Raw genomic sequence first — 12,480 nt, 5'->3', positions numbered from 1 at the left:
CTGAATCAGCGATGTCCCCAGCCCACCCCACCCTCAATATATGTAATCTTAACAATTTGGGAAAAATCTGGGTCACATTTTCAGTTCCATAATCATGTTATAAGCTGTGATTTCATTTCAGCAAAACAATATTATCCTTTCCATTAAAGAATATTTCTATTTTAAAATTTATTGGTTTTATAATTTTGTTTGTATTTAATTTGTAAATGAGACCTGGTTTTAGAGTTGTCTAAAAGCTATAAGGACGAGGAGTTTAAATCTACTTTTGTAAGATCTTTAGTCAAGAATATTACTATCTTTCTCCTTGAGTGGTTATAAGGATAAAAGAAATCATGCAGGGAACATGGTTACTGCAGTGCCTGGCAAATGGGAAGAACTCAGTGTTATTAAATTTTTTAATTGAAGTATCGTTGATGTATAATACTGTATTATGTAAATTACAGGTGTACAGTATAGTGATTCGCAATTTTTAAAGGTTATACTCCATTTATAGTTATCATAAAACATTTGCTTTGTTCCCAGTGTTGTACAATATATCCTTGTAGCTTATTTTATCCCTAATAGTTTGTACCTCTTACTCCCCTACCCCTATATTGCCCCTCCCCACTCCCCACTGGTAACCACTAGTTTGTTCTCTATATCTGTGAGTCTGCTTCTTTTTTGTTATATTCACTAGATTTTGTATTTTTTAGATTCCACATGTAAGTGATATCATACAATATTTTTCTTCCTTTGTCTGACTTATTTCAGTAAGCATAATGCCCTCCAGACCCATCCATGTTGCTGCAAATGGCAAAATGTCATTCTTTTTTATGGCTGAGTACTATTCCATTGTGTATATATAGACCACATCTTCTTTATCATTCATCTGTTGATGGACACTTAGGTTGCTTCCATATCTTAGCAATTGTAAATAATGCTGCTATGAACATGGGAGTGCATGTATCTTTTCAAATTAGTGTTTTTGGTTTTTTCAGATATATACCCAGCAGTGGAATTGCTGGATCATATGGTAGTTCTATTTTTACTTTTTTAAGAAACCTCCATACTGTTTCCCACAGTGGCTGCACGAATTTACATTCCCACCAACAGAGTACAAGGGTTCCCTTTTCTCCACATAAGTGTTAATAAATTTTATTATTTTATAGTAATAAATATTACAGCAAAAATTAATCAAGTTACTATTAAGGGTTTCCAATATTTTTTTCTTAATAAGCTACATCAATCAAGCTTTTTGTACCTCTCAAAATTCATATGTTGAAGTCCTAACCCCCAGTACCTCAGAATGTGACTATTTAGAGAAAGGGCCTTTACAGAGGTAATTAAGTTAAAATGAGCTCATTAGGGTGGACCCTAATCCAATATGACTGGAATCCTTATAGGAAGAGATTAGGACTCAGATACACACTGAGGGAAGATCATGTGAGGACACAGGGAGAGGATGACCATCTACAAGCCAAGGAGAGAGGCCTCAGAAGAAACCAACCCCTTGTTGTTGGACTTCCAGCCTCCAGAATTGTGAGGAAATAAATTTCTGTTGTTTAAGCCCCCTAGTCAGTGATATTTTATTATGGCAGCCCAAGCGAACTAATAGACATTTGAACGTCGGAAGTCAGGAACAGACTTACATTTCCCTGTGCTCTGCTGGGCCACCACTTCCACAAGAAGAATCCTGTCCAGTCAGTGTGAAGAAGGTGGGGAAAACGATGAATATGAGAGCTTGATTCCACACCCCAGCCGCCATCCCCCCCCCCACTAGGCTTGCCTGCCAGGCCATGAGACCCTGAGCCGAGCTATGTCTTGTCCACCGGGGTCTCCCTTCAGGGCTAGTGTCAGCAGGAAGGACCCTGTGGTCCCCCCACCATCTGCACCAAATTGGACACTTCTTGGCATGCATCTCACTGGCCCTGTGCCTCCTGGCGGCAGGGTGGGGAGTGGAGAGCGGCAGGGAGCAGTGCTGGGGGATGGCCCCTGGGTGGATGCAAGTTCATACAGGGTGGCCGCCCCCAGGCTCTGGGGCCCCGGGAGCAGCCTGGCATGCTTCTCACTGCTCCCCATCCATCCTAGGGGCACCCCGCAGGGCAGGAGGGCCAGAGGCACAGGCAGGACCACAGAGGGCTCCCAGGACTCAACTCAGCTTTACAAGGGGACAAATGGACTGTTTCATTTCTCAAAATAGCTTTCCAGGAACACTTCCATCCAGGGCGATAAAAGAAGATTTCGAACCAAGAACTTTCACAGGTTTGTTTTTTTTTTTATCTCCGTGAGTGTCTATTGAGTTTTACACCCCTTCAGGGTATCCGTTGGCTGTGGGCAGAGTAGGAAAAGGCCTTTCGTTAAGTGCAGGAAGGAAGGACAGTCAGAAACAAGTTGGACTCTTCGCTCTCTGGTTTTAAGGTAATTCTTTTAAAACCCCACGTTCACGCCTGAGCTCGCCTCTGAGAGCAGCCCGCGGACTGAAAGGTAGCGCCCTCTGGTGGTTGGTTGCATCCTGCGTCCTAGCCTGAGGTCCAGTGGAGCCATGGTCAAGGGCTAGCTCAGCATGAAAGCCTCCTGAGGGTGACCAGGGCCAGGGATCATGAGGGACAGCTGACCCGCCAGACAGGGAGTGTCCAGGTACCCACGTCCACTGGGCCCTGGAGCAGAGGGGCAGCCAGCTACACGATGTGCCCAAGGAGTCCTCAGGTCTCCCTGCATATCATGACCCACCTCAGAACATCCCATCCTGCCGTCGGGAATCTCAGCGCTGCAGGGTTAGCCTGTGCGTTAGAGACAAACTGTGGGCTCCAAGGCCCCAGGTGAAGGAAGCAAGGAAAGGCTTAAAGAGGCAAGGGCAAGCCAAGGAGTCACCAGGTCTGCAGGCCCCCCATCACACCTGCTAGAGCAAGGAATAGAGCATGCTGTTGGTAACACGGGCTTGAGAGGTCTTACGCCAGCTCCAGCACTGCTGGCTAACTGAATCTAAGCCTCAGCTTCCCCATCTGTACAATGGGAGATTCACAGAACTTGTTCCAAGAGTAAAGGACACACTGCACAGAAATGCTGAGCACCAGCCTGGCCCAGAACATGGCTCTCAATGTAAACCGTACTCATCTTTACCAAGATCATGGCCATTACCTTCTTACTAACACTACATAGCCTAGCCAATATAAACAACGGCCCGGAGACCCACAAGGGACCCAGACCTTCCCCAGAGGCAACACTCTATATTTTCCACCAACTCGTGGAGAAAGGGGGTGGCAGAAACTTTGGCCTAGGATCACCTACATATCCCCCAGTCCCAGGACTCAAGCAGCATCAGACACTGGCCCCTGTCTCTCTGTGAGTCTCACCTGTTCCTTCTCTCACTCCAAACACCTGCTGCCCAGCTTCACCGTCAGATAACAATGGAGGCCAAGACAGCCAGAGCTGAGCTCAAGGAAAAGTTCAAGGGTGACTAGGAAGGACACTGGCGTCCCCAAGTCTATTTCCATCTCGAGACTCAAAAATTCTCCAGACACACTTGGATCTGCCGTGAAGGCAGGTCTCTGCCAGAACTGCACCCACATCCACTGCTCCCCAAACCCTACGTCCAAAGCACCCAGCAAACGCAGGTTGTAACTTTAAAAGTATGAAAATCAGGAAACAGAACATTGCTAATTCTCACGGCAGCATTAACTCATTCGCTTGCACATATGGGGTATTTGGATCCCAGTAGGTCTTCTATATATATAACTTATTATACAGTAGGTGCAACTTGGAGAATTAATGTTGCTATAGGAACATTCGGATCAAGGCTGGCTTCCAGAGTGAAGAGAGAAAAAATAAGTTTTCCTCCACAGTGTACTTCTCTGTTTTGAGTTTCAAAGAGGAAGAAGCAATGTAATCGAGTCAAATGAGGCGAGGAGGGGCTTCCCCTAGTGGTTTGGGGAAGGTGAGAATTCCTGGAAGCAGCTCACTGAGGAGAGAAGGGGGAGGCTCAGGCTGGGCCCAGTGCCCACGTGGCTGGGAGGGCTGGAGAGAGAGACACCTGGGGGGTGGGGGGCGGGGGGGGGGGAACGAGGTAAACACCTGCTCTGGCCAGGAGCAAGACCGGTGCCAAAGCTGGAGCATTGCCTTGGGGTGATTCCAGAAACTCCCTTGAGGAAGGTAGAAAGCCCTATAAACCCCGGAACATGATGTGCTCGCCTCCCCCAGCCCCATGCCCCTGTGTCCTATTCCTACAACTTTCCATCCTTCCAGGGGATAAGGTCAAGCGAAAGGGGAGATCATGGGTGAGCTTAGTGGTCTGCACTGGTCCCTGCATGGACACTGCAGAGACCCACCTCTGGCTGAACTATGCTGGAAGTTTGTGTCAACCATGGTATGAGAACTCCGATCTCTTGTTTGCACCTTGTGTCCACCCGCAAATCCCCTTCCTAAACTAAACTCTATCTGTTAAAAATCTGAGCCTTTGGCTCACCCGTTACAGGTTTTCCTGACTAGTAAAGCTGGATGTGCACTGAATGCCCTAAGTGCTCCAAAATGTGTAAGCCTACTGTCTCCTATGGGGAGAGGCAGGGGTCCTAAATATCCCTCCCCACTACCTTTCCTACCCTATCTGGGGGTCTCAGCAGCCCACAGCCACAGAGACACAGCCAGAAATTCTACCCATGGTGAGGGCAGCCCCAGGACACCCCAACACACACACCCAGGTTGACCGCATCACCCAGCCTCAGCATCTGGCAACGTGCTGGGCACAGAGGGGCAGCCCAGAAATGCGCTGGCTGAGGAGTAGATGCTGAGTCCAAGATGGCAGCAAAGCAAAGAGGGAAAGAGGAAAGAAAAGAGGTCAGCATTCCCAACATCACTTCCAACTCCATGTTCTGCAGGTGCCCACAGATAGTGCCAGGCACTAAATTATGCCCAGGGGATACCCAGGTAAATAAGACATTACCTCTGCCCTCAAGATGCTCACAGCCCACCTAGGGGAGGGTGACAGAGAGGCATAGAAATAAACAGCAAAGAACCATGTCTCACTTCTGGTCTCCCCTGGAACTGTGCACAGGCACTTGCAAATGCCCGTGGGATGAACGTGGAGATGGCAGAGTGGCAGGGACCCGCCCTAGGAGAAGCATCAAGTGTCCAAAGGGGCCCAGAGTGAGGGAGATTCATTCCAGACAAGGAGGTAGCAGTCCACAGGCTGATAAAACCCTCCAAGTCCACTGGTGACTAAGGCCTCTCTTTCCATTAGGTATTTCAGACACGTTCCAAATACTGGGACAGGGAAAAGAGGCTGCCGCTACCCTGAGCTGCTGTTTTGCATTTCATTTGAAGCTGTGTCTACTTTTAAATATATATGTAAGAGTCAAGTGGAATATCTAAATGCTTCCCGGTCCACTCCACTTGGAACTTCGTGCTGAACATCTTAACCAGTGGGAGGGCCTGAGTCCTAGAGACGAAGGGGAAACCGGAGCACCTCCGTCCTCAGGGAAGGCAGGTGGAACAGGCAACAGCATTCCCCTCCCTGCCCTCTCACATCTTCTACACAGTTAAAATAAATGTGGATTTGCAGCATCCCCGAGTCAACAATTGGCCAAATTTCACATGACAGACCAGCAAGGGAAAAGATGAGTAAAATATACCCGAAGATATTGGTTACTCTAAGATGGGGATGGGCAAGTGGTTAAGGGTTATCTGTTTGTTTAATAGACCCAGTAGGCCTCCCGGGCATCACTGAGAGAGACCCTGTTCCAGGGATCCCAGGGCCCACAGAGCATCCTACATATTGTCACTCTGTTCTGTGTCGAAAATGCTTCTCTTTGTTCCTTTAGCTCACTTTAACTCAAGTGTCGTGTTTTTAATTCTGTCTGTGGCATGATTCTGAAATTAAGCAGTTTGGGTGCTGACAGCTGGTGTTACAACTGGCCTATTCCTTTCCACCCCCATAAGAGCCAACTCAGTGGGTGTGCAGTCTCGGAGGAGCTCACACACGTCCCAATACCCACCTTCTCTCTCAGGGAGGGGGGAGGGCGCTGGGGACCCAAAATGCCAACAACCTCGCACAGCCCTGGGTGCATCCTGGGGCGGCACGGGACGCACCCCTAAAACATTACCCCCACTTTCCAACACAGCTTTGGGACACTGTCAGGGTCCAAAACACGCGCTACAACAACAGAGGCCTTCCAGCACCTCACAGGTCAGGCCACAGGCCCAGGCTAAGTGTCTGTGCCACTAAAGCATAGGAAGGTGTACGTCCCCCGCCTGTTACAGGTGAGAATTTTGGGCACACGGTATGCCTTGAGAGCCCTTTATATTCGTTACTCTTGTCCTTTTGTCTCGACACAGCCCTAAGACTGCTATTAGCCAGGCTACCCGAGACAGGTGGGGGGAGCGAGTTCCCAGGAGGTGGGCGTTTGCAAAATTTTGCTTAGTTCAAGGTGCTAAGAAATGGTCCCCAAACACAGAAGCAAATTTGAGAAGGCGACCCCACAAAGACCCAGTAACCATGTGCACTTCCAAACCTCATCTGTGCCACCTGCTGTCCACAGCCAGACCCCCTTCCCACACTCCACCTCCCACCTCAGCCTTAACCCTCCCCCATGTGCACAGCAGGTCCTAGCATTAGACATCAACCAACAGAAGCAGTCCAACCCCTGATTCCTGTGCCCACGAAACCTCAGGCCTCGGCCATCCTTGACGTCATCTAACTTATAGGAGGCTGCCAGAGCTGCTTTTTCATTTTCCTCCAGGCATCTGTATCTCCCTCATAACTTAGACCATTTTGCATAACATGAAATTATTATTTTTTTTTTTAAACTTATTTATTTATTTATTTATTTTTGGCTGTGTTGGGTCTTCGTTTCTGTGTGAGGGCTTTCTCCCGTTGTGGAGAGCGGGGGGGCCACTCTTCATCGCGGTGCGCGGGCCTCTCACTATCGTGGCCTCTCTTGTTGTGGAGCACAGGCTCCAGACGCGCAGGCTCAGTAGTTGTGGCTCACGGGCTTAGTTGCTCCGCGGCATGTGGGATCTTCCCAGACCAGGGCTCGAACCCGTGTCCCCTGCATTGGCAGGCAGATTCTTAACCACTGCGCCACCAGGGAAGCCCAACATGAAATTATTAACCTCTAGAAAGTGAAATTTCTAGAGTGATTTTTTTAAGTACGGAGTATTCTAGACCTCAGGATCTGTAAATAAGTCAACAGCTAATCTAAGTATCCAACTTCCTCTTCACATGAATGCAGAGTTGAGATTTCTGTAAAACAAAGAATGTGATGCTGTTCCTTGCAAAGTTCAGTAAGTGGTTCACAAGGTCCTTCATCCTCTGAAACCTTTCACTGGCCCCTGCCGTTCTCAGGATAAAGTCCCAACTGCCACCAAGACCCACAAAGCCTGCCTGCTTGGTCCATACCTCCCACCAGCCACGTCTGCTGTCCCAGGCCTCAAACACGCCAAGCGCCTTCCACTCCAAGGCTGGTCCCCGAGCCCATGCCTCTTTCTCTGTCTGGCCAACTCTTCCTCATTCTTCTCATTCTATGTAAATGATGCTTTTATCAGAGAAGCAGGTCTTTTCAGACTCTGTTTCATCCTCTCCGAATCCCTACTCTTTTTTTTTTTTTGAGAGCATTTTTCCCCAGTACAATTATATAAGTACTTGTGAAATTATATTTTTACTATATATCTAACTGCATACAAGCAAGAACAGTACATTTTTCTCACCACAGTATCTCCCACCCTAAACAAGTGTTTGGGGCTTAGTAGGTCCTCAGGAAATATATATATTTTAATGAAGCATTGATTCTCATTATTAAGTCACGCATACAGTTAGGCTTAAAAGAAAAGTACTTGAAATTGACAAATTGGACCTCATCAAAATTAAAAACTTTGGAGTCTGCAAAAGCCATGTGAAAGAGGATTAAAAAGAGAAGCTACACATTAGGAGAAAAATAGTTGCCAACCACATACCCAACAAAGGACTAGGATCTAGAATATATAAAGAATCCTCAAAACCCAACAGTTAAAAGAATAAAATCCAATCTGAAAATGGGCAAAAAACAAACAAACAAACAAAAAACATTAGCAGACACTTCACTGACAAGAACATACAAATGGCAAATAATCACATGAAAAGTAAAGTGGATGTGTCAACAGGCTTTGAAGGGCCCCTTTCCTTATGTCCAGAGAGTCTACTTCTAGGGATTTCTCCAAAGGAAATAGAAATGTGCAAAGGATGTCAGGATCCAGAATGCTGGTTGCAGCATTATTTACTTACAATAACAAAAAAATTTGAACCTTGTAAATCTCCAACCACAAAGGATTAGTTGAATGATTGTGCTTCTTCCAAACGTATCAGAATGTAAACTCCTCCAGGCTGGGGTGTTTGTTTGAGCACCAGCATATCTCAAATGCATAGAATGAGCTTCAATAAATAGTATCAGACTGACTTGAACTCCATGGTGAAACACCTGGCACCACAGAAAATTGTGACATAGGAAAATGTAAGTGAAAAAAGAGAAACAGATTGACAGACTATACATACATTGTAACCATAGTTTTGTTTAAAGGAAAAGAAATTTATGTATGTTTGCATGCCTAAAGACAAAAGGAAAATAAAGCAAGACATTAGCAATGGCTATCTCTGGCAAATGGGCTCTCAGGGGATTTTTCCTTTCCTTACTTTCCCTTCTTTTATTTCCTTTGTATTTTGTGTGTGTGTTTTCTATATATTCCAAATTTTCTACAAAGAATATTGATTCCTTTTTCAAACAGAAAATAAGACAGTGGTATTTTTAAAGTAGTTTTGAATCTGCACTGAGTTACAGTGAATTCTGGTGCAATGATAGAGTTCCAGGGGGGCGGTACCCCGCCCTTTTGCCACCAGCACCTCACAGTAATATGGCAGTTTCCCAGACTACTACCATTCACATGACACCTTCATGATATTCCCCATAAACCAGCATCACTTGGATTCATATATACTTAATATAATTCTTGAATAAACTCTTGTTATTTAAAGAAACATATTTAGAAGGAATCTTTATCATTACCACAAATGGAAATCAGTATCTTTTGTCACGCATAGAACATAACTATAAAATAAATAACATTTTTTTCAAAGTGGCATTTTTTTAGCTGCAGCTGGATACTGTCCCATGAAGAATTTTCTGAGTCCAAGGCCTGTTCTCCTTTTTTTCGTAAAAGGAGGTTAGCAAATATAAGAGAGTCAGGTACTAAAGACATTTTCACACCAAATAAGACTTTCTCTTTGACATAATCAGAAACCTTGAAAATGGGTTGAAAGAGGAATGACATTTGGTTCAATATCAGTTACTGCCATGTCTCTGTAGCAACCAAAATATGTCACATACCACTAGCGGGCCCCATCCCACTCCGGAGGGCACTGGGCTTCGTGGATGAGCCCAAACGAAGCCCTGGAGCAACCCAGCTCTGTTAACCCTTTGGGCTCCAAGTCAGCCCTCCCCAGATGTGGGTCAGAGGAAGGAGAGCAGTGCAGGCCCAGAGACTAATGAGGGACCCTGGCCTTCGTCAGGCCCTGGGGGGCTCAGCAGGCCACTCTTAGACCTCAGGGAGGGTCTTCTCCCACCCAGGGAGGAGTCGTGGGTAGGGGAAGCAGGAGCGCCTCTCTCCAGCCCAGTAAATCTACGAGATGTACTCTTCTGGGACGCCAGACAGGAAGAACTGGAGTGAATGATCTGCAGTCAAGTTTGCTGGTTACAGAGCTAGGAAAAATGATCTTTTTTCTGCCCAGAGCATTATCAAGTGAACTGCACCAGCTTTATTAGTGTTGGAAGCAACCATATGAAATTATGGAACTCATGATGGCTTTGTCAGGGAAACTGTTCATTTCTGATCAGAAGTTCTATTACACATGAATTTAACTCTAAACAGTGTTACCAACAGATCTAAATGATTTACATTTTAAGCAATCTTCCTTCATTATCTCATACCTTGTCGGATAGCAAAAGATGGATTCTTATGAGCTTCTATGATGAGAAATGATGAATGCCCCTAAATGGGAGTCTTTCCCTACTCCGGCTGTTCTGGTGTGGGATCGCATCCCTCAGTCCTGCTTCAGTGGGCCCATCTGAGAACTGAGATCAAAGAAAGGGCATGCAGAAGCTGCATCCCAAACTTTCCTTAAGTTGGATCTAAACAAGGTAAATGTTTCCAGGTAGGGCATCGAACACCATTTGGTACCAAATATTCTCTTCCATTCAGAGAGAAGGAAAGAGAGAGAAAAGGAGAGGGGGGTATCCACTAGTAATGTCAAAAACTGTTACACAAGCTTGAACATTTGTAAAAGAAATAACATGGTTTTAACCTGCCAGGACATGGCTATGTGAGTGGGCAAAGTGGACATTGATTCCCAAACAGAAGCAAATGGGGAATTTTGAATCTCGTTGGTGTTTGAGTCATCTCAGTGCTAGAGGGTAAATGAGGCAAGCTGGGTCTCTCGCTTGCTTTGCATTTGCCTTTGCGTTCATTCCATCCAGGGGAGACCTGGACAACCAGCCCAGAGACACCGTGAAGATGGGATGAAGATGAGGTTGCTGAGTGAACTTTTCTAGAAACTTCTGTCCACACGCCAGATTCAGATGAGACATACCTTGAGGGGCAGATTCTCTTCCCCAGTTTCCTGCAGTTAATTCCTCCCCCACCTTTGGTCCAAGGAAGGGTCCTCTGACTCTGAATGGCTTGGGTGAGCCCTTTGGATTCAATGGTTGAATTAGAGGCGGCGTCACCTGGAAGGAAAACAGAATGAGGTATGCCTGGGGCTGCCCCACAGCTAAGTGGCAACTTCAGACTTCACCCTAATCATAGCACAAGTTTAAACCCAGAAGTTTAAAAAGTGAACAAAATAAAATGCAAGCAACTCCATGCTCTGATTTCCAAATTTTAGAAAATAGGCAAAAAAAGCCTCTGAGAAATCATCTTTGCATCTTTGGGAATCCTGCTGCCCTCTGGGCTTGGGTAACCTCAGAAGAGTACTCCAAAATGACCAACAACAAATACAGGGGCAGGAAAGCAAACTGCACGACAAAACGTGAACTGCCCTCCACTCGGGGAAGGGGTCATATCCTTGAAGCAGGACCCACGGTTACCCGGAGCCCCCTAGAAAGTCTCCCCCTCCCCCTACCATTCATGGTATCTTCAGAATCAAGGCTACACACTGCATGAATAGCGAGTAATTCAATTAACTCTATAGTCTGAGATGAAAAAAGGGCCATTTTGCTAGCTCGAGTGGAGCACAAGTTTAACCCTGGTACTCAGGAAATTCCCAGGCCAGGCAGCATATTAAACCAGCTCTTCAACTTAAGAACAATTACTGTCATTTATCAGCCTGAATAGCAATAACGCACAAATCGACAGCTTTCAGGAGGCAAGAAGCTAGCTAGATGTAATGATATGCAAAGCCACAGCACTCTACATTTTGAACTGTCTCCATCCCATCAATACATCTCCTACCACCTACAATTTATCAATACAAATGTGGTGCCCAATGAAGGCAAGACCAAGAAGATAAATATGAATGGGGTGAGGGGAAAAAAAGGCTCAGGAATGTTTGAATTTTAAAATGATGAAGTACAGATCACGTTCTTAAAGCATTTTACATGCAATGACCCGATCACATCAAGTTCTCTTCTGAAAGAGGAAAGAGAATAAGGAGATTTTTCTACTCCAAAGTTGCAGGTAGATGCAGCTTTTATCTTCTCTTTCTGTTCCCAGATCATGTCTTGAACAGAAGGGTGTGATCATTTAGGGACCTAATATTAAAAGGAATAGTGAGAATGCTAGTCACAGTGGTGAATTTGCATAGAGCCTTTTTCCTGATTCCTTTCACATCTATCATTTCAATTTTATAATATCTGTAAGAGGTAAAAAGATAAATATAATTATATCTCTTTTGAAAGAAGGGGGAACTGAGGCATGGTGTGAGTTTGAGATAGACTCCATATCACTCACTCAGGGCTAGAATCAGGGTCTGAACTCCCAGCCCACCCTTGTGAAGTCACAGCACACCCAGGGCAAGACCAGTCTGCCCAGAAGTGATGGGGAGGGTTCAAGAACTCTAGTACCCAAAGAGAGCAGATGCCGATAGAAGTGGGAGCCGTGGAGGTGAGGCAGGGTAAAGAGGAACAGAATTTCAAATTTCAAAACCAGACAAGTGGAATCCCAGGGCTGCAGCACACAGTGATTGAGCCCCTACTCTGTGCCAGGCCCCGGGGGGTGGTAAGAACAAGGCCACTGCTGACCCAGGCCTTGCTTGTGGCCCCTGCTGCCCCCACAGCCACCACACACTGATTTTTTGTTGAACAGCATCACTTAACCTGATAGAATAAATTTACCTTATGTCTAGAGAAGCCGGGGAGGGTGGTCCCCAAGGTGGAAAACATGCCTGCAAAGACGATGGGGGCCTTTTCCCCCGGGGAGCTTTGGATGCAAGTCAGGCAAGTAAGGTCCACCTAGCCCGGTGCCGGGGAAGTTCTGGGGGTTGTTTAC

General features: G+C 46.1%; 1 long non-coding RNA gene across 4 annotated transcripts in view; it reads right to left on the bottom strand.

Moving 5' to 3' along the window:
• Positions 1–12,480, bottom strand: part of LOC309649056 — a 92,396-nt gene that overhangs the window by 25,258 nt on the left and 54,658 nt on the right. The window contains exon 3 of one of the 4 annotated variants that reach the window (XR_014256939.1): positions 6,817–10,721. The exons of the other annotated variants lie outside the window; for them this stretch is intronic. This is a non-coding gene — a long non-coding RNA (uncharacterized lncRNA). Of the gene's footprint in view, positions 1–6,816; positions 10,722–12,480 lie in introns of those variants that run through there. 4 annotated transcript variants of the gene reach the window in all.

The sequence above is a fragment of the Balaenoptera physalus genome (genome assembly GCF_965194825.1).
Source record: "Balaenoptera physalus genome assembly, chromosome: 19".
NCBI lineage: Eukaryota > Metazoa > Chordata > Mammalia > Artiodactyla > Balaenopteridae > Balaenoptera > Balaenoptera physalus.
Note: the sequence above shows the minus strand (reverse complement) of the source record. Positions and strands in the feature narration are given on the sequence as shown.